General features: G+C 38.9%; 1 protein-coding gene across 3 annotated transcripts in view; it reads left to right on the plus strand.

Moving 5' to 3' along the window:
• BMPR1B (bone morphogenetic protein receptor type 1B) overlaps positions 1–20738 on the plus strand; it is a 455592-nt gene that overhangs the window by 51401 nt on the left and 383453 nt on the right. The gene's annotated exons all lie outside the window — the stretch shown is intronic.

Raw genomic sequence — 20738 nt, forward strand, 5'->3', positions numbered from 1 at the left:
TCATGCTAATTATTATTAGAAATAGTTGACAAACTTAGAAACATAGAAACATAGAATGTGTCGGCCGATAATAACCATTTGGCCCATCTAGTCTGCCCAATATACTGAATACTATGAATAGCCCCTGGCCCTATCTTATATGAAGGATGGCCTTATGCCTATCCCATGCATGCTTAAACTCCTTCACTGTATTTGCAGCTACCACTTCTGCAGGAAGGCTATTCCATGCATCCACTACTCTCTCAGTAAAGTAATACTTCCTGATATTGCTGTTAAACCTTTGCCCCTTTAATTTAAAACTATGTCCTCTTGTAGCAGTTTTTCTTCTTTAAAATATTCTCTCTTCTTTTACCTTGTTGATTCCCTTTATGTATTTAAACGTTTCTATCATATCCCCTCTGTCTTGTCTTTCTTCCAAGCTATACATGTTAAGGTCCTTTAATCTTTCCTTGTAAGTTTTGTCCTGCAATCCATGTACTAGTTTAGTAGCTCTTCTCTGAACTCTCTCCAAAGTAACAATATCATTATGGAGATATGGTCTCCAGTACTGCGCACAATAGTCCAAATGAGGTCTCACTAGTGCTCTGTAGAGCGGCATGAGCACCTCCCTCTTTCTGCTGTTAATGCCTCTCCCTATACACCCAAGCATTCTGCTGCTAGCATTTCCTGCTGCTCTATGACATTGTCTGCCTACCTTTAAGTCTTCTGAAATAATGACCCCTAAATCCCTTTCCTCAGATACTGAGGAACTTGTTGATAGACATTCCCTTGAGCTACTATGAAGAAAGTTTGTTTGTTTAGAATACAAGTTTACCATACATTGCGTGGTATAAAGACTGCACTTCCCATACCCCACCTTGGGGAACATTTGTGATCAATAGAAATGGTGCAATGGCTGTTTTTATAGACAGTCCATGAAAAAAACACAGTAGCATACAGTTGTAATTGTTTGACCCTATTCCAATTACAACAGAAGTTCTCACAGGAAAGCTGTATAGTTAAAACCTAAAAAAAGGACAAATATATTGTGATTTCCACACATCAAAATTGTTACCACATGTTGCTTGTTCAAAACATGAAGTTTAAAAAATGGTAATTTGGTTAAGTCCCCTGGATGGAGGGGTGTTTGTAATAATCACTTTGGCTGTTTTTTATCCAGGGCACATTAAACTCTCAAATTGGACAGAAATAAAACAAAAGGAGAACCATGATCAGATATTGAAGAGTCATTATCCGTGAAGTTGTTATTCTTTCATTTATCAGAATTTTAGGGTTGGCTACTATTTACAGTGTAATATCCTAAAACTCCACAAATAGTGTTGAGCGAACTTGTGTTTTCAAGTTCGGCGTACAGGTTCGGGTTATGCGGCTCCCTCTGCCTTCTAATTAGAGCCCCTGTGGTTATTGGAAAATACTAAATGCAAAAATAGACCTCGACCCCAAAGGGTTAAACTCCATTGTGACTACATTCTTATGCCACGCTTAGCACTTTCCAAAAAGAAGCCTGGAGTTGGTGGGGCCATCGGCCCCGCAACATTTATCATAATTTTCACCAGTTTTCTCTCGAAAATGATCACTCAAATCTACACCAGCTACCAGCTGGCATAGAGTTCAATGGAGGGAGTGCAGGAGAATGAGCTTAATTTATGACAAGGCATACACCATGTCATAAATTAAACATGTCCCCCTGTGGAGCAGGGGGTTTTAAGACCGGTGTATCACGCTGATCTTAATAAATCTACCCCTTTGTTTTTAATAAATAAAATTGGCCTGTAAGTGTTGGGTTGACCCCCATTTCAGTAGTTGGCCCACTCACAGGTGCCACAATCAGGCCCACTCCATACATCCCCTCAGGCATTATGATGTAACTGTACGTTTCTTTTTAAGGGGGCATAAATTACCTCCAGAGTCTTTGTAAAAATTTTCCTGTGCAAGAAAATTTACCTTGGTCTAGGAAAACGTTCCATGAATTTGTCTGCTATTTGTTGGTTATTGTGATAAATGGGTGCCAAATGATACAGGATATATGTCCTAAGAAGTTGGGGCAGCCATGAGAAGGCATGTTTAGACATATGGCAGCTTCTTTTATGTAGAACCCAAGGGGATATGGTCTATGGTCTGGGAGACTGACTGGATGCTGGATAAACAGGTAATTTGTTCACAATTTTGATGCTCTGACAGACCATTAAAAAGGTTGTATATCCAAGTCAAACTGTACATCTGGTAAGCATATCTAAGACATCTGCTATGTAAGAAATCACTACAGCGTGTATAATTTTTCTCATGAAGAATTTACCTTAACTCATTGGATAAAAACATGTGGTTGATTAGACTGAAACTAATACCAAAGGGTACCCATGTAAAAGTTAGAAATGAAATTATAGAAGAAGATTTTGATAACGCTATACATAAAACAATGCTACGACTTATTTTATAGCATACTCATCTTATTTTACTAGTATGCTTTTGGTGAAAAAAAATATGGAATTGATACAATAGTAAAGGTGGCCATAGACATAACAATAGCTTAGAGAACCCATGTTTGCATTTTTTTTTTTATTATTATTATTTTTTTTAACTTTTGAGCACTGTCTATCTTTAAGACAGGACGGCTTATTTTGTGCTCACTTCAGGTTCCACTGTCTTATCCCTAAGTGAATTTAATTGCTGGTTTATTTTGCCTTGTTTTTGCATCTCATGCTTCTTGTGCGCCTTTTTGTGCCAAAATGCGCCAACATTGTAGACAAAATGAGGCGAAGAGTGAATAGTAAATCTAGGCCAAGGTTTTTCATGGTTTAAAACATGTACTGTGTATAAAATGCCTGATATTTGTTATATAAAAATGCTTTTTGTTTATTGTCACAGTTTATTGTCCGGTGTTGGACTCCGTGCTCAGCGGTGATATGTGGCCAAAGCTTCCCATTCACTGCTGCAGCTTTGGGCTCTGTTTGTGTAGGTGCTATGGTTCTGAGGATCCGCTCAACAGTTTCATCTCAGCCTTGGCAACATGCTTGCTGCTGGTTTTTTGCAGCACTTCCTTAAGGTCTGGTGTGCGTCACTTCCTGGGCTTTGTGGCTTAGGTCATGTGACTTTGCTGACCTATCCTAGCCCTTATGTGCATATATAAGTGACTCAGTCCCCTTCCCAGATGCCTCAGTGTCACGGTTCTTGTGCTCTGCTAAGGCTCCTGATAACCACTTGTGTTTATGTGTTCCTGACTCGTATTTGTGTTATTGGATTCTGCTACCCATCTGATCCCTGTCTGCTAGCCTTGACTCTCCTGTTGCCGATCCGGATTGCCTGAACTGTGCCGTGTGCCCTGACCTTTCGCCTGTCTGACTACGCCTTTGCCTCATCCTTTGGTCATGCACTGATTGCTCCTGGTAACGACTCCGCCTGCCCGACAACACCTGTACTGATGGTACCTTTCCCTGGCACCTCCTGGTCTACCTGGACCAGCTGCCCCATGTGCCTATCCTCAAGAGGTAACGACCTGCTGTTCCCCTTATGAAAGTCTATCCCCACCATCAGGGGTGCTATGAAGAATCGAGGGGTTCACTTAGACAACGCCCTTAGAGAAGGTAGGACACGTGGCACAGTGGGTTCACACCCGCTGGTTCGTGACATAAATAATAGCACACACAAACATTTTTATCCAATTTCATTGACTATTGTTATACTTATCGTCATCTTGCATTGAATTAGTACAATGTCATTTTTAGGTTCAACATGCTGATTAATCTGTGCTCATTAATTTCTTAAATTTGATTTTGTAATACATCATCTTAGTAGACTGCTCAGTAGAGGTTAGAAAGAGGGAGTGGAGACCGATTTGTCCATCAAGCTCTCTGATGGATTTCACTGATGCATAGAAGCTGCAGAAACCAAAACAGTGCCATATTTTTAATAAAATCCTGTTGCAAAAAAAGGGAAATATCACATAATCGACCCAGTCCAATAAACACCATAAAAATAAATAAAAAATAACTGTCAAAAAAAGCCATTTTTGTCACCTTACATCACAAAAAGTGCAACACCAAGTGATCAAAAAGGCGTATGTCCCACAAAATGGTACCAATAAAATGCTATTATTGTGTTAAAGTAAAAAAATAAATAAAAAGTATACATATTAGGTATTGTCGCGTCCGTAAAAACCAGCTCTATAAAAATATCACGACCTAACCCGTCGGGTGAACACCGTAAAAAATAAAAATAAATAAACTGTGTCAAAACATGCAATTTTTGTCACCTTACATCACAAAAAGTGCAACATCAAAGGATCAAAAAGGCGTATGTCCCACAAAATGGTACCAATAAAACTGTCACCTCAGCCCGCAAAAAATGAGCCCCTACATAAGAAAATCTCTCAAATAATAAAAATACTATAGCTCTCAGAACATGGACACATTAAAACATAATTTTTTTGTTTCAAAAATGCTATTATTGTGTAAAACTTTAATAAATAAGAAAAAGTATACATATTAGGTATTGCCACGTCCGTAACAATCTGCTCTATAAAAATGTCACTTGACCGAACCCCTCAGGTGAACGCTGTAAAAATAAATAAATAAAAACTGTGCTAAAACAACCAATTTTTTGGTCACCTTGCCCCATAAAGTGTTATAATGAATGATCAAAAAATCATATGTACCCGAAAATAGTACCAATAAAACTGGCACCTTATTCCCTAGTTTCCGAAATAGGATCACTTCTTGGGAGTTTCTACTGTAAGGGTGCATCAGGGGGGCTTCAAATGGGACATGGCATCTAAAAACCATGTGGAGTTCCTTTTCTTCTGCGCCCTGCTGTGTGCCCATACAGTGGTTTATGACCACATGTGGGGTGTTTCTGTAAACCGCAGAATCTGGGTAATAAATGTTGAGTTTTGTTTGGCTTTTAACCATCGATGTGTTAAAGAAAAAATTAGATTAAAATGGAAAATCTGCCAAAAAAGTGAAATTTAAAAATTTGATCTTCATTTTCCTTTAATTCTTGTGGAACGCCTAAAGGGTTAACAAAGTTTGTAAAATCGGTTTTAAGTAACTTGAGGGGTGTAGTTTCTACAATGGGGTCATTTATGGGGGTATCTACTATGTAGGCCCCACAAAGTGACTTCAGACCTGAACTGGTCCTTAAAAAGTGGGTTTTGGCAATTTTCTTAAAAATTTGAAGAATTGCTTCTAAACTTCTAAGCCTTCTAACTTCCTAAAAAAATAAAATGACATTTCCAAAATGATGCCAACATAAAGTAGACATTTGGGGAATGTTAAGTAATACATATTTTATGAGGTATCACTTTCTGTTTTAAAAGCAGAGGAATTGAAATTATGAAAATTGCAAATTTTTTTAAATTTTTGGTAAATTTGGGATTTTTCATAAATAAAGGTGAAATATATTGACTCAAATTTCTGAGTATCATGAAGTACAATGTGTCACGAGAAAACATTCTCTGAATGACTTGGATAAGTAAAGGCATTCCAAAGTTATTACCACATAAAGTGAGATATGTCCGTTTTGCAAAATTAGGCCTGGTCAGGAATGGGGGAAATGGCCCAGATGGGAAGTGGTTAATAAATATATTGAAGAGAATAGGGCCCAATACTGACCCCTGACGTATCCCACTAGTGACAGTGACCCAATATGAGTATGTACCGTTAATAACCACCCTCTGTTTTCTATCATTGAGCCAGTTACTTACCCACTTACAGACGTTTTCTCCCAGTCCAAGCATTCTAATTTTATGTACTATCTTTTTATGTGGTACAGTGTCAGATGCAATAAGTACCAAACCCCAAGAATTTCAAAACTTAATTGAACTTAATTTTAGTCTTAAGGGACTTGAACATATGATTGTTTGATGTCTTGAACATACGATTGTTTGATTGCTTGCACTATACACTGCAATACTTCTGTGGACTTAAGCTCTGTGTATACAGTGACGGAGAAGGCAGGAACGGCAATAAACTGTCTCTACCTCCTCTATAGGGGGCGCCTGGCTGTCACTGACAACTGGATGCCCACTTCTACAGCTGCACAATACCTGTGCAGCTGCAAATTCTGCAAGGACTTTAAGAAAAGTCCTTGTGAATTTAAATGCAGACCACCCGGATATTTATAATCTATCGGCTGGTCTGGAAGTGGTAAAAAGCACACAGTCTCATGATCCGAATCTATCACTTGTTCAGTCTCAGGCTTTGGATCTCTGCTCCACACCAACATGTGTATATTCAATTTTTATTTCAGTGAGGAGAGGGAAGCAAGCCAGACCCCTGTAGCAGAGCCTTATACCTTTCTTCCCACTCATCTTCAGAGGATGGTCAGCAGGCCAACATTGAGTTCATATTAAATCCTTGAGTAATCCTGCTAAAATTAACAGTCAGTTTACTTTCATCTCAAGTGTATAGTCAGCTGTAAGCATACAAGTTTGGTATTTAATAAAATATCCAAATCTTTTGACATACAGGCAGCAGATCGTGGTGTCTAATAATGATCTGCCGCTAACAAACCAGTAAACAGCATGGTGACGAGCGATGGCAATACGATCGCTCCTCCCCATGCTGTGGAGAAGATCTCTGCATGTAATAGCAGATGTCTCCTCCACTAGCGAGCAGACAATCATGTGTCACATTGGGCTGTGAAATACAGCCTTAAGTGGTTTGTTCCCAATAATTGCCTTCTGAGTCAGCTGGTATAAAGAGGCCTTTAATCTTGGGACAACCCCTGCAAGTGTTAATATGTTTTCTATGTTGATATGCAGACTAAATATCCTTGAATTTATATTCAATCACAAAGGCTTGAAAAGAAGTGTCGTTACTTTTGTAACCTTGTTGATTCACTTGAAATGAGTGATTAACGTTTTCTTTACAAATAGTAATTGGCAGAGATTCCCTTTTATTCTCTGATTGCAATGGCCCTAATCCTATTATTTAAATGCAGCATTTTTTTGTACTTTCAGTGCTAGCCTTGGCAATGATTAAATAGCACAAATACTGGACAGCCAACATAGAACATGGTAATGGCACAACATGTGAAGGTGCCAGTCCTTAAAGATTAAAGGACAAAAATCTCTTTAACAAATGACCTTTGCTAGTATTTGCATACAACTGAAGTCATAGAGCCAGATAAAGTCATATCACCATTGAACCAACACGAATATTTGTTCTTGGGTGGGATGTTTGCCATGTGTGTCTTAATCTCCTATGTAATAGAGTAGTAAATGATGAATTTAATCTAAAGACTTACTAAAAGAGTACATATCACTTACAAATTTAAAATTCACTTGTAAATATCAATTCATCAAGGTTTCTTTAACTTGCACATGAACAATTCAATTCATAAATCTGTTGTAATGGGATATTGTACAGAAATAAAGCATAACTGCTTTAAGCATATGCTTAAAGCATAACTTTGTCCAAAACAGAAAACCTTACAGAGTTCTTGAATTGTCATGTGGAGCCTTTGTATGCAGTGTTTTTTCTCATAGCATCCGGAAATGTATGCTGTTGTGTTGATTTTCTGGCTACCAATACATTGCCTTACCATTTCTTAAGCTGGGCTTATACTTTAATAGCTTTCATGCTAACAGCTGATGACCATCCCATATGTATGCACGCTCAGCTTAGCTAAGCATGTGTGTATCCTGAATTGGAAGAGGAAAATAAAGGTAGATTTACACAGGGCAAAGTCAGGCCGAGTATGAATGTTCGTTCCCGATAATCAGCCCATGTAAATGTGTACAGCGTTTAGTGCATCTGGTGAATTCATCTTTCGTGCAGACACCTGAATCATCATTTCTGGGCAGCTGATCATGTATGAACACCAGCCATTGCTTGTCCCCATACAGTCAAGGTGGTTGCTGCATGTAAATGGAGGTCTCATCTCCACTGACGAGCAGGCAGTTATTGGGAAGGTATGGTTTCTTCTTGATGATTGCCTGCTTCGTTGGTGACAGCTGCTTGATCCTTATCTCTCCCCAACATCTGTTGTCAGGGGAATGGCAGTTATATAAGGTGTATGGTCAGCTTTATTCTGTAAGGCTGAGCTCATATCAGTTTTCAGCCTTTCTGTTCTCCTGCTTCGTTATAGGAGCATAAGAATGGAAAGGACGTATTTGGCACATAACTGAGCCGAATGGAGCCTACGGACCCCATAGACTATAATGGGGTCCGTTAGGTTTCCGCTCAGAGGAAGTGTCACGGGTGCGGTGTGGGTGGGAAACTCCACACCAAGCACAGGAGGAAAGGGGATAGAAACTAGGCCTGGAAACTAGGGTAAAGGAGAAGGTCACCTCCTAGTATAACCCTAATCCAAGTAACTATCAGTATGAACTGACCTCGATGGTAGGAAAGTTCATGCACAGGAACCTAGAGCCCTAAAACACCCTGTAGGGCCCTCATATAGTGACAGGACTTGAGACAACCTATTCCTCCACCAGAAGGATGAACAGGAGTCTCCCTCAGGCCTAGAAACAAAAGACAGGGAATTACAATAAACAAAATACAATTAGGGAAGACGACACTTAACTTCACGTGGAGCAAAGTCAGCGCCAGGAGCTCAACTGAGATCCAACAACCAGCTAGCAGTAATAAATAGGAAAGTTAAATGACCAAACCAACAACACCTGCCAGAGGTGTGGTCTTTACCAAAACAACACAGACACAAATGATCCACAAGGAACCATTCAGATTAACCCACGTGTTGCCAGTTTCTCTGATCTCCTGTCACCTGGCACGGAAGTGTCCGTGACAGGAAGATTTCTGAAGCGGAAACAAAAGTCCTGTGCACAGGACTTTTGTCTCCGCTTCAAAAATCTTCCTCTGAGCGGAAACCTAACGGACCCCATTATAGTCTTTGGGGTCCGTAGGCTCCGTTCGGCTCAGTTATGTGCCAAATCTGTCCTTTCCGTTTTCCTGATCCTATATCGGAGCAGGAGAACGGAAAGGCTGAACACTGATGTGATCTCAGCCTAACTCTTCAAAGACTTGTTGATGCAGTCATGCTTTGGAATGAGCAGACGCAATACATCCATGGCATAGATGAGTTCAGTCAAACTTTGGAATGAGTGTTATCCCCCATATCAATTTATGGAACAGAGCGGCATGGCCATGGAAATATAATATGGTTGAAGATTTGAGGCATATATTGTGAAAGGATAGCAGTAGGAAGGGGAAGGTAAGGATTATACTGGTGACCAGGGACTTAACACAGCAGTCACATAGGTGATTAATGCCACATTTAGACTGCCCAATTGGAATGAACATTCCGGCGAACAATCCATCCCGATAATCTGGCCATATAAAGGTGTTGCAGTTCACCTGAAGAATAAGCAAAACGCTGGTTCATCAGGTGAAATGCTCTGAGATGGGGACACCGCAATCATCATTTCTGTGTAACAGATTGTTCTGTGTAAACACAGATGTAATGCCCAGAAACAATGAATCTATATGAGGATGAGTGATAGCAGTAGCCCTTGCTCATTATCATACAGTGGAGGTGATCGCTGCATGTAAATGCAGTGCTTCACCTCCATTCACAAGCAGACAACTGTTGGGAAGGAATGTTTTATCTTTAAACAATGTATATTTGGTCTTATGTGAATGGTCTAATGTAAAAACATTACACCCACCATCATTGATGCTCAATAGTTTTGACACATGCATTTTATAAGGTTTATGCCAAGTTTTGAACCTACCATTTGCATGAGGCTGCAAGTGTCAATATATTTCAGATCAGGTGATTTTTTTTCACACTTTCTACTATATAGTTTGGGTAACATAGCATGATGTTTAAAGGGAGTCTGTCACTGCCAAAATCACTTTCTAAGTAAGCATCCTGTCATGTATGGAAAGTGTCCCAAAACGTAACCATTCCTTTCTTGTTGCTTTAATCCCGAGAATCCCTTCCTTTTATTTTAATTCCAATTAAGTTTTTGAGGCGCTATAGGTGGGGCCATCACACTGCCAGTAGTGCCACACAGTGTCTTCCCCTCTTGATCAGTAACCAGCTCCATCAACTAAACAGTTGTGTAATTCTGGCACCTATTTCTGACTCTGGAGCTATTCCCAAACAGCTGATCGGCGAGGGTGCTGGTTGTTCCACCACTGCTATTGGTGACCTGGCCTAAGGATGGGTCATCAGCTGTTAAAATCTGTAGAACCTCTTTAGGTAAGTTGTAACAATGCCATAACCCACAAAACCTAGAGCTCCAGTGTATGGTTCGTAGGGTTAAAGAATGGTAAATAAAGTGGGTACTGAGGCATTAGTGGGAAGTGGTGAGGGACCTTGGCTACTTGGTTAGGAGATAAGTGGTGTACAGTGAGAGGGTGGGACGGTAGAAGGATATTGAGCGGCTAAGTACCAAATCAGGTCACATTTTTACTCAGCTACATGAAGAGTAAATAGGTTTATTGGGCAATCATCCTATGAACTAAAACCTTCAAGGGGACACTCCATGTCTGGATCTGTATGCTCAAGCTACAAAATGTAAAAGTCCACATTGTATCACTGCTGTAGGTCTCTCTCTCTCTCTTAACTGCCATGGCTGATGGGATGTTATGATACCATCAACTATGACATCATATATTCTAGATGATTAAAATGAATTATGTATTATTGCCAAGATACAAGTATGCACCTCCATGGTTACAGTTTTGAAAGAGTTTTCCCAAGTAAAAAAAACTGTGATGTGCCACCACTTCCTCCTCTTGAACGGTCCAACTACTGAAAGTCCCATCTATGCTCACATATTGCAGGAGCTGCAGCACTAGTTAAACACTGTGGGTCCTTCACAGATGCACTTCAACTGAGCTATGTTGCACCTAACTGCAAATAGGTTGGGAGCAGTAGTGTTCAAAAGAAATGCAAAATAGACGACAGTTCCTTTGTTTTTGGCAATGACAGAGGTCCTAGAAGTCAGACCATCAACCAAATAATATGCTACAACATTCTTTGCCAAATTTGGGCAGAATGGTTAGAAGACATTTTTCATTTCTACTTAAAAAAATAGGTAAATTGTGAGTTGGTGTTATATTATAAATAAATGACTAACTTATCATTTGATTTCTGGACTATTACCAAAGTTAACGTTTGGTAACTATGGAATCTAATACCATTTGGTATGCAACAAAAACATTCTGAAATACTAGAGAGTCTGTTGTGTCCATCACCTTTGGATACTGTGTTTACTTAAAATGAATGGGAAACTAAATCTGAATTATCCAGAAGTTTTATTCAGCTATGAAATTTAAGAACAATCACAAGCTAAACACACTTTACAAAAGTATGATTAAGCCTTAGTCTGATTATCATGCTATTCACACTTAACTCATAGCCCATTTAAAAAAATAAATTAATTAATTACAACAGATTAATGCTCAGCAATAACTTTTTTTGACTCATGATACACCAGCTCAGCTAAACTGTTGGTGAGCTAAGATTTTCAAATGTCATACTAGTAACTTTATGAAAATATTATAACTTGGAAAAAAAAAGAACCCTTTTAATGTAAATTTAGGTATTTCACTAGCTGTATGGGTATGCTGTCAGCAATTCAACAGAGCTTGGAAAATCTCTCTAATTTGGCTACTGCCCCTGAAACAACAGTTATTTAGCCTTAAAGGGGTTGTCTCACTTCAGTAAATGGCATTTATCATGTAGACAATGTTAATACAAGGCCCTTACTAATGTATTGTGGTTGTCCATATTGCCTCCTTTGCTGGCTTGATTGATTTTTCCATTGCATTAAACACTGCTTGCATCCAGGGGTTAGGACCACAGTGCAATCCAATAGAGGTGGCCATGCGTGGGACTGCGCATAGACTGGAGCTTTTTCCTATCATGTAAAAGCACGTCCAGTGCTGCTTGATTGCAAGACGGTGATAACCCTTGTATTCAAGCAGTCTATAAAATGAATCAAGCCAGCAAATGAGACAATATGGACAGTCACAATACAATAGTAAGTGCCTTGGAATAAAGGTAATCTCTCAGCTCCAAAACACCCCCTAAAGTAGATTAAGCGGTGTATAGAGTCCAGTTATGTAATTAAAATCTTCATACTCACTTGTATTTTGACGCTGTGCTCCGACAAACCAGCAGTAAAATGCATTGAGAAGACTCCTGTGCTCATGCACATTGTGGAGAAGACTCAAAGAGGAGTCCTCTCAATGCATTTTACTGCTGGTTTGTGGGAGCATAGCATCAGAATGCAAGTGAGTATGAAGATAAAAATGACATAACTGGACTCAACATCATTTGGTACTCTAGTTTGGGGGGATGTTTTGGAGCTATTAATTGCCTGAATAAAGTTCGTTAAGAACATTTTGTTAAGTAAACTATTAAAAATTGGTTCTCCACCAAGTCTAACAATCAGGCTGGTGGTGCGAGTGGAAGTATAAAAAATGTATATACAGTACAGACCAAAAGTTTGGACACACCTTCTCATTCAAAGAGTTTTCTTTATTTTCATGACTATGAAAATTGTAGATTCACACTGAAGGCATCAAAACTATGAATTAACACATGTGGAATTATATACATAACAAACAAGTGTGAAACAACTGAAAATATGTCATATTCTAGGTTCTTCAAAGTAGCCATCTTTTGCTTTGATTACTGCTTTGCACACTCTTGGCATTCTCTTGATGAGCTTCAAGAGGTAGTCCCCTGAAATGGTTTTCACTTCACAGGTGTGCCCTGTCAGGTTTAATAAGTGGGATTTCTTGCCTTATAAATGGGGTTGGGACCATCAGTTGCGTTGAGGAGAAGTCAGGTGGATACACAGCTGATAGTCCTACTGAATAGACTGTTAGAATTTGTATTATGGCAAGAAAAAAGCAGCTAAGTAAAGAAAAATGAGTGGCCATCATTACTTTAAGAAATGAAGGTCAGTCAGTCAGCCAAAAAATTGGGAAAACTTTGAAAGTAAGGGCTATTTGACCATGAAGGAGAGTGATGGGGTGCTGCGCCAGATGACCTGGCCTCCACAGTCACCGGACCTGAACCCAATCGAGATGGTTTGGGGTGAGCTGGACTGCAGAGTGAAGGCAAAAGGGCCAACAAGTGCTAAGCATCTCTGGGAACTCCTTCAAGACTGTTGGAAGACCATTTCAGGTGACTACCTCTTGAAGCTCATCAAGAGAATGCCAAGAGTGTGCAAAGCAGTAATCAAAGCAAAAGGTGGCTACTTTGAAGAACCTAGAATATGACATATTTTCAGTTGTTTCACACTTGTTTGTTATGTATATAATTCCACATGTGTTAATTCATAGTGTTGATGCCTTCATAGTCATGAAAATAAAGAAAACTCTTTGAATTAGTAGGTGTGTCCAAACTTTTGGTCTGTACTGTATATATTATCTCCTCAACTCACACCGCCATAAAGCCCACAGGGATAGTGGGATTGCTAGATCCAAACCAGTCATTTCTGTGCGGTCTATCCTTTACCCCCTTTTTATCTCCACTGTAGACACTGGAGCAAAGGATACGACCTCTAGTAATTAAAGTGGACCGCTTCTCCACTAAGTTAGCGGCTCTGTATTGTTGTTAATCTGTCAAAGCTGAACATGGAAAGGCGCACTATATTGCTCGACGTGTTTCCCTGCCGATTTTGATCAGTATTTCCTCAGGAGCAACCTATCATAGAGGGTATTGTATTCCTACATCACTCTAATGGTGAGCGTGTAGCGATGACATGTATAACGCCAGCCTATCTAAATATACTCTTATTGGGGCTGACTTAGTGAGTTCGGTGAAACAAACGCTGCCCGCCTCTGATGGCTATCCCACTATCCCTGTGGGCTTTATGTAGCTCCCACATATTTAAAGGGAGGCGTTTTATGAGCCTGATTGTTAGACTTGGTGGAGAACCATTTTTTTTATAGTTTACTTAATAAAATGTTCTTAATGTACTTTATTCAGGCAGTTAATAGTTTGTACTTTTAGTACATCAACCACCTACCAAGGAATAGTGAATGTTTTGGAGCTGACAGATTCCCTTTAACTTTGTCTACATGATAAATGCCATTTGCTGAAGTGAGATAACCCCTTTAAATAGGTTTTCTGGTAAGAAGTTATCACCTATCCACAGGATAGGGCAGTGATGGCGAACCTTTTACAGAAAGTGCCCAAACTATAATCCAAAACCCACACATTTATCATAAAGTGCCAACACGGCAATTTAACCTGAATACTACAGTCCAACATAGTATATCTTCCATGTGCTTTATTATTTCGCTATAATAGCCTGCCTACATTCAGTGCGCTGCCTGTGCTGTTCATAGTGCGCCCTGCGCTGATGAATGGCAGGAGAAGTCTAAGGCATATTGGTACACCTTAGACTATTTCCAGAGCATGGATGCCCACAGAGAGGGCTGTGAGTGCCGTTTCTGGCATCCGTGCCATAGATTGTTTAAAATGGGGGCACTGTAGCCCCAAAATGACTGGAGTGGCTGAATGACTATGCATACTTCTGCTCCACTGATTCTCTATGGAACTGCCATATATAGCCAGCAGTTGGACCTTCACCGATCTAATAGCTATCCCTTATCTCTGGTCTTTCCAGTACATGTATATTGACAGTATGAGAGCAATTGATATGTTCACATACTTATCCTTTGTTGATTGTGTTTGTCAGTAGCTCTTTATTGACACATCCCCATCCATCCTTGAGCAGCCAATACAAAACAAGATGCATCTATACAAAGCGCAAAAAAGTTAGTCTTCAAGATTATCAGGTGGAGAAAATAAAATACTCTAAACCTTTTTAATTCATTTTAGAAGTTTGCAAGTATCTGTCCATTCATAATAAAGCAACAAGTATTGCACAGTATTTTCATAGAAATGTTTGTTATACACTCAGTGCCAAAAAACTAAAAGTACCCATATAGAAATGTCAGATTGCTGCAAAACTCAGCATGCATTATGTTTCAGTCAGATATTAAAATTTTTACAATTGTGATGTGACACTGGGTCTTGCAAGGTAACAAAGTCCTTCTCAGAGGCTACTTTTAGGTAGTGTACGTCTTGGTGAGAAATCATTGACTGCTAGACATACCTCTATGATGCAGTTGAAGACATTTTGCCCAGTTGACAGACTTTGAGATGGGCACAACTGGGTCTGGGTGATTTTGCAAAAAATTAAAATAAATTTAAGGAGTATTATCTATTTTTCTTGATTTCATTTTTTCCGGCACTAACTTTTTTATTCTTCTGCTGATGTAGCCATATGTGAGCTTGTCTTTTGCTGGCCAAATTGTATTTTTTGTGACACCATTTTGGGATACATATAACTTATTAACTTATATATATATATTTTTTGGGGGGTAGTAATGGAAAAAAAAGCAGTTCCGCCATTGTTTTTTGCACCTTAAATTTACAACATTCTCGATGAGGCATTACTAGCATGCTACTGTTATTCTGTGGGTCAATACAATCACAGAGATACCAAATATGTATCGTTTTATTAGTTTTTTTTTGCACAGTAATAGGACATCTCATGCAAAAACAATAGTGACACATTCCAAGAGCCACAACTTATTTATTTCCCCCATGTATAGCCATGTATGGGCTTGCTTTTTGCTGAACAAGATGCAATTTTCATACTGTACCTCTGTGCGGAGCATGGGACCTACTGATTAACATTTATCTATTTATTTTTTGGGGGTGGGATTGGAAAAGACAATCCCGTTATTAATTGCATTTTTTTATGTTGCTCATGGAGTTTATTTATTTTTTATAACATTATTATAAGGGTTGTGGAGAACACAGAAATAATGTAGATGTGTACATGTGGTTTTTTTTAACCACTTTTTATGGAAAAGATGGTTTTATTTTATTCTTTTTTCTTTAATAAACATTATTAGCCAATATTTTTTTTTGTCCTACTAGGAGACATGGCCTTTGTTGGCAGTGGTCTTATGAATGAGAAACATGGACTGTTATGGACTGCAACTGTCTCATCTGTAGCAATTAATCCAGGTTCTGTTTGGGATCCATTGACAGTCAAGTTTGATTATGGAGGCCTTAATCCTACCTTTGCTGTGGAGCGACACAACTCCTCAGCTACTAGCGTAATGATATGGGGAGCCATCGCATACAACAGTGGGTCACTCCTAGTAGTTATACGAAGGATGCTAAAAGCTCAGCAATATGTGCAGATTATCTTGCTGGCACATGTTTTGTCTTTAATGGCAAGGCTACTAACTGGCATTTTTCATCAGGATAATGTATACATCAAGAGTTTCCGCCAGACTGTAACACTTCCTTGGCTTGCCCGTTTCCCAGATTTTTCGCTAATCGAGCATTTATGGCAACCAACGAGTGTGTAGGCCCAACTGCAACATCTGTGGGCAAATGTGCCACGGGATACCGTAGAGAACCTGTATGTCTCCATAGCCAACCATATCTCATTGCGTATCCAAGCTAGAGGCAGCTCAACAGGGTATTACAGCCTCATTTCAGTTGTACAGTTTTCCCCAATGTAATATTGTAATCACATACATCATCATTACATTCACACATTTAAAGTTTCATTTGATTCCAACAACTCCATCTTGATTCAAAAATGTTTTGTCAATGAGTGTATTTAACTACAACATACATAATCTTAACAACACAGCATAGGAAATAAAATTTAAGCACACATAGCGAAAATATACTACACATCATTGCACTGCTACTACAGATAGATATAGACTAAATGGATTGTAAATTCATCACACCATGAAAAAGCCTTTTCTGTATTCACAACCTTCTATGCAACAAACAGATTTACTCGTACATTGTGCTAATACTAAGATAACATTGTGCCTTGCAAAGAAAACTTCATATTGCAACAGCCAAAGAGGCCTTTTATTTGCTTTGTATTATAAGACTTTTATTTACTGACAATGGAATTTTAATTTGAGGTAATATTTACCCCTCTGAAGTAATTGTTGATCTTGCAGGATTAGGTTATATCTTGAGTTGCAGAGAATCAACCATGTATGTTGGGTGTCATCTTTTACATGTCAACATGTAGAGACAACCTTACCTGATAGTAAGATGCAGCTTGGATGTGAGACTATGAGGAAAAACAATATAGAGTTATTTCTTGATGTACCATGTTAGGTTAGGATTGTAATGTCAGTAGGTAGGGACTGACACAGACAGTGAGCCCTAACTGGAACCTCGCCCGTTTTCCTTGCCTACTTGCAGTGCAAGCCCTAGTTAGCAACTCCACAACTGGTCCACGTTCCCTACTCTGCTAAGACAAACAACATCAAGAGACAAAACAAGACACAAAGACAGAGTCGTACAGAAATGGGTCGGGACCAGGAGGACAACAAAGTACCAAATCGATAGGCAGTGTAGTCAAAAAGCCAAGCCAAGATCAGAACCAGAGAAGAAGCTCAATACCAATACGTGAGACAGAGAGTGGTCAAAAAGGCGAGCCAAGGTCAGAACACAAGTAATCCAAAAATACACGAAACAGGAACCAGGAACACAGCTAGTGAGTCAGAGACTAGCACTGGCAAAGGTGTATGGCCAGGAGGGGACTTAAATAGAGCGCTGAGTCCCTGGATGAGAACCTGATGGGTCTCTGGACTTGGCGGTCCATAGGACAGGATACAAACTGCACAGTAATTGGGCAGCTGGGTTGTCATTCAGCCCGCTGCTAATCTCCCCCAGTGCATGCACGCTGCAGGGAGAAACAGAGTATTGCGCTCTGTTGCTAGAGATGCAACTGCATCACCCGGGAGCGTGGCCTGGCAGTGCGTATCACGAGGCACGGCCGCGCCGAAACCAGAGACCACAGTGCTGGAGTCTGGACAGATACGTTCGTGACAAGGATTAGGCGAGATCAAAAATATTCCCACGATAGCGATATTAAGAAACTTATCGTGATAACTATGTATATCACGATAAATACCCATATAGAAGAAAAAACACTCAAAACATGTACTTGAGTTTAAGGTCTTTAATTGTAAAATATAAAGCATTTTACAATTACTCCTATTACAAGTATGCATAGGATTTAACGAAAAAAATAAGTTATATTTACATATCATGTGCCAGATAATGGTAACAGTAAGAGTTATAAGTGAAAATTCTATGTAACAGAGATATGACTTGAACTGTCTTCTGTAGTCTAATTGGCCATGCATATTAGATTTTCATTGTCCGAAACGGCCAATTTGGGCCATTCGGCTGATATTCAGCTTTCCAAAAAGTAGTCACTGATTGACGATTAAAGTATGGATGCTGGTTGATCTATGTGGTTAGATATTTTCATCCTACACCAGGCAGAAGATATCCCACCTGACTACTTGCGCAGACTCGCTTTCTAGTGCGCTAGGAATTATGCAAATTATATTTTTTCTATATTTATACAAATAGTACTGTACTGTACTGGGGCCACAAGGAAAAGTTACTGTATACTCTATGGGGGCAACAAGGAGACATTATAATGTATGGAGCCACAAGGGGTTATTATACTGTGTGGGGCTTCAGGCCACAAGGAGAAAGTATACTGTATGGGGGGCACAAGGAAACATTATACTATGTGGGGGCAACAAGGAGACATTATACTGTATGGGGCAACAAGGTGTAGCCTCCATAAAGTATAATGTCTCCTTGTTTCCCTCATACAGTATAATGTCTCCTTGTTGCACCCATACAGTATACAGTGATGTTGTATATCAGCCCAACTTTGCTACTAACATATGTGTAATAAAAACGGTTCCAGAATAAGTAAAAGCATTCCAAAGTTATTAACAAATAAATCGACGTGTCAAATTTGAAAAATGGATCTCCATCCTGATCGTCAAAATAGACGAGGTTAAAAAAAAAAAAAGAGCACCTGTCAGCAGGAGTTGAAGAGCACCTGTCAGCAGGATCAACAATATTAAGCAAGGCCTAATGCCTTAGACGGGAACACAGCTCTAAAAAGCGTTGTGGCCCCTTCTCTCTCAAAATTAGTTTAGGTCCCAGAGTTTAGGCCCCCTCCAATCATCAACCGATGGCACTCATAAGCAGGGTGGATTTGATTTAAATCAAACTGATTTAAATCACAATTTAAATCACTAGTCAGTAAGGCTTGATTTAAATCATAGTTTTCTACATAAAGACAAATTTTTGCTGGTATAACTTATAATATGCAAGTAGATGAAGATTTTTAGAATAACAACTTTTCATATTAGTTTGATTAGGTTGATTCTGTATTCATAGGTTTGTAGAAGTTACGATTAAGGTCTTTTTCTCAACTCTGTTCATGTTATAAAATTTTTGCTGTGAAGAAGAGGCATGTGATCTCTGCTGAGTCAAATTCAGTTTTGAGAACTGCAAAAGTTAACCAAGCATCTGTGATAATATCTTGTAGGCAAAGAAACTGCCCAATAATCTTACAAAAACCTCTGGAAGAGCATGACATTGTGAATGGATTAATGGAATTTATTTACCAAAAAAATTAAACATATACAGCCTTGTTCTACATAATTAAAAAACTAATCTTATTTCATGATGGAATAACCTTTGGATGGTAATATATTTTCCTCAAAAAGCATTTTATATAAAAAAATCTGATTTAAATAAAAAAAATCTGATTCGTTAGATTATTTTTTTTAAATCATAGATTTTTATCCACCCTGCTCATAAGTGATATGTTATAACCATTTAATGATTTTAGAGAGTTTTTTTTACATTCCTTGTGAAAGTAGACATAACCCTTGGTATAGTTTATCAGCAGTGATCAGTCCCATATAATCTTGAACCCCATGGTTTACTATATCTAAACGAATTCTTATTATCTCTCACTTAGAAGTAAATTTGTTAGTCATGTCAAGCATTACAATAGCATCCTGGCAGACTTTAAAAGGGACAGAAGATATGAAGTAAAGGTGTTGCGTATGATTCAGAAAGCTATCGGAAGGTTTTTTTTTCTTCCTGCTTCTTGTCCCAACAATTGTGACTGCTCCATTGTGCAGCATGTTTGATAAATTGCCATAAGTGGAGTTCTGAATAATACAAAATACTATTGTTAAATAGAAAGTATATATTATGTAGTATGAGACTGGCACTCCCTCGCATGGAAATAGAGCAATAGTAATAGTGTTGTTACACAATATTTAATTGGCAAAATATATTGAAATACAACATCACAATACAATATTAAAATAACAATCGCTGCAGCGGAGACAATATCAGTCCCTAAAATGCCTAAAATCTAAAACTTCAATACAAACTAAAAAAAAATCCAAAAAGAAGGGGACCATACGTCCTGAATGTGCAAAAATATCGCAAGCCAAAAGTGTCAGTCTATTCCTTATAATAGTATTGGCATTCCTTTCTTGTATGCAATATAACATGCAAAATCCATGCAAGGCACCTTTTCAAATATTCAGAATTGTCCGATATAAAGATTCAATAAAGTATCCAATCGGACACCAAGTTTTTACTCACAGGTGAATGTCGATTATCCTGCAGTCCCAATATCCAATCCTTTAGATTTTTACTCACGGTATTTATTCACGTGGTTCTCAGTGTTTAGCGTCCCATCTGGTTCATTCGTCTCTGGTTTCTCTCGATCGTTATCCACAAATCTCAGATCCGGTTATACGATCAGGGTGTAATATCGCGAGAGGTGAGCTTATACTTATACTGACCAGTTTGAATGGCTGAAATTCCGGGTCTTTATCTTTGGAGCGCTCCAATTTCTTTGTGTATCTCCGGATATTAGTAGACGAACTTCCAGTGGGGGTCACTTG

This window comes from Bufo bufo, chromosome 2, assembly GCF_905171765.1.
Source record: "Bufo bufo chromosome 2, aBufBuf1.1, whole genome shotgun sequence".
Taxonomy (NCBI): domain Eukaryota; kingdom Metazoa; phylum Chordata; class Amphibia; order Anura; family Bufonidae; genus Bufo; species Bufo bufo.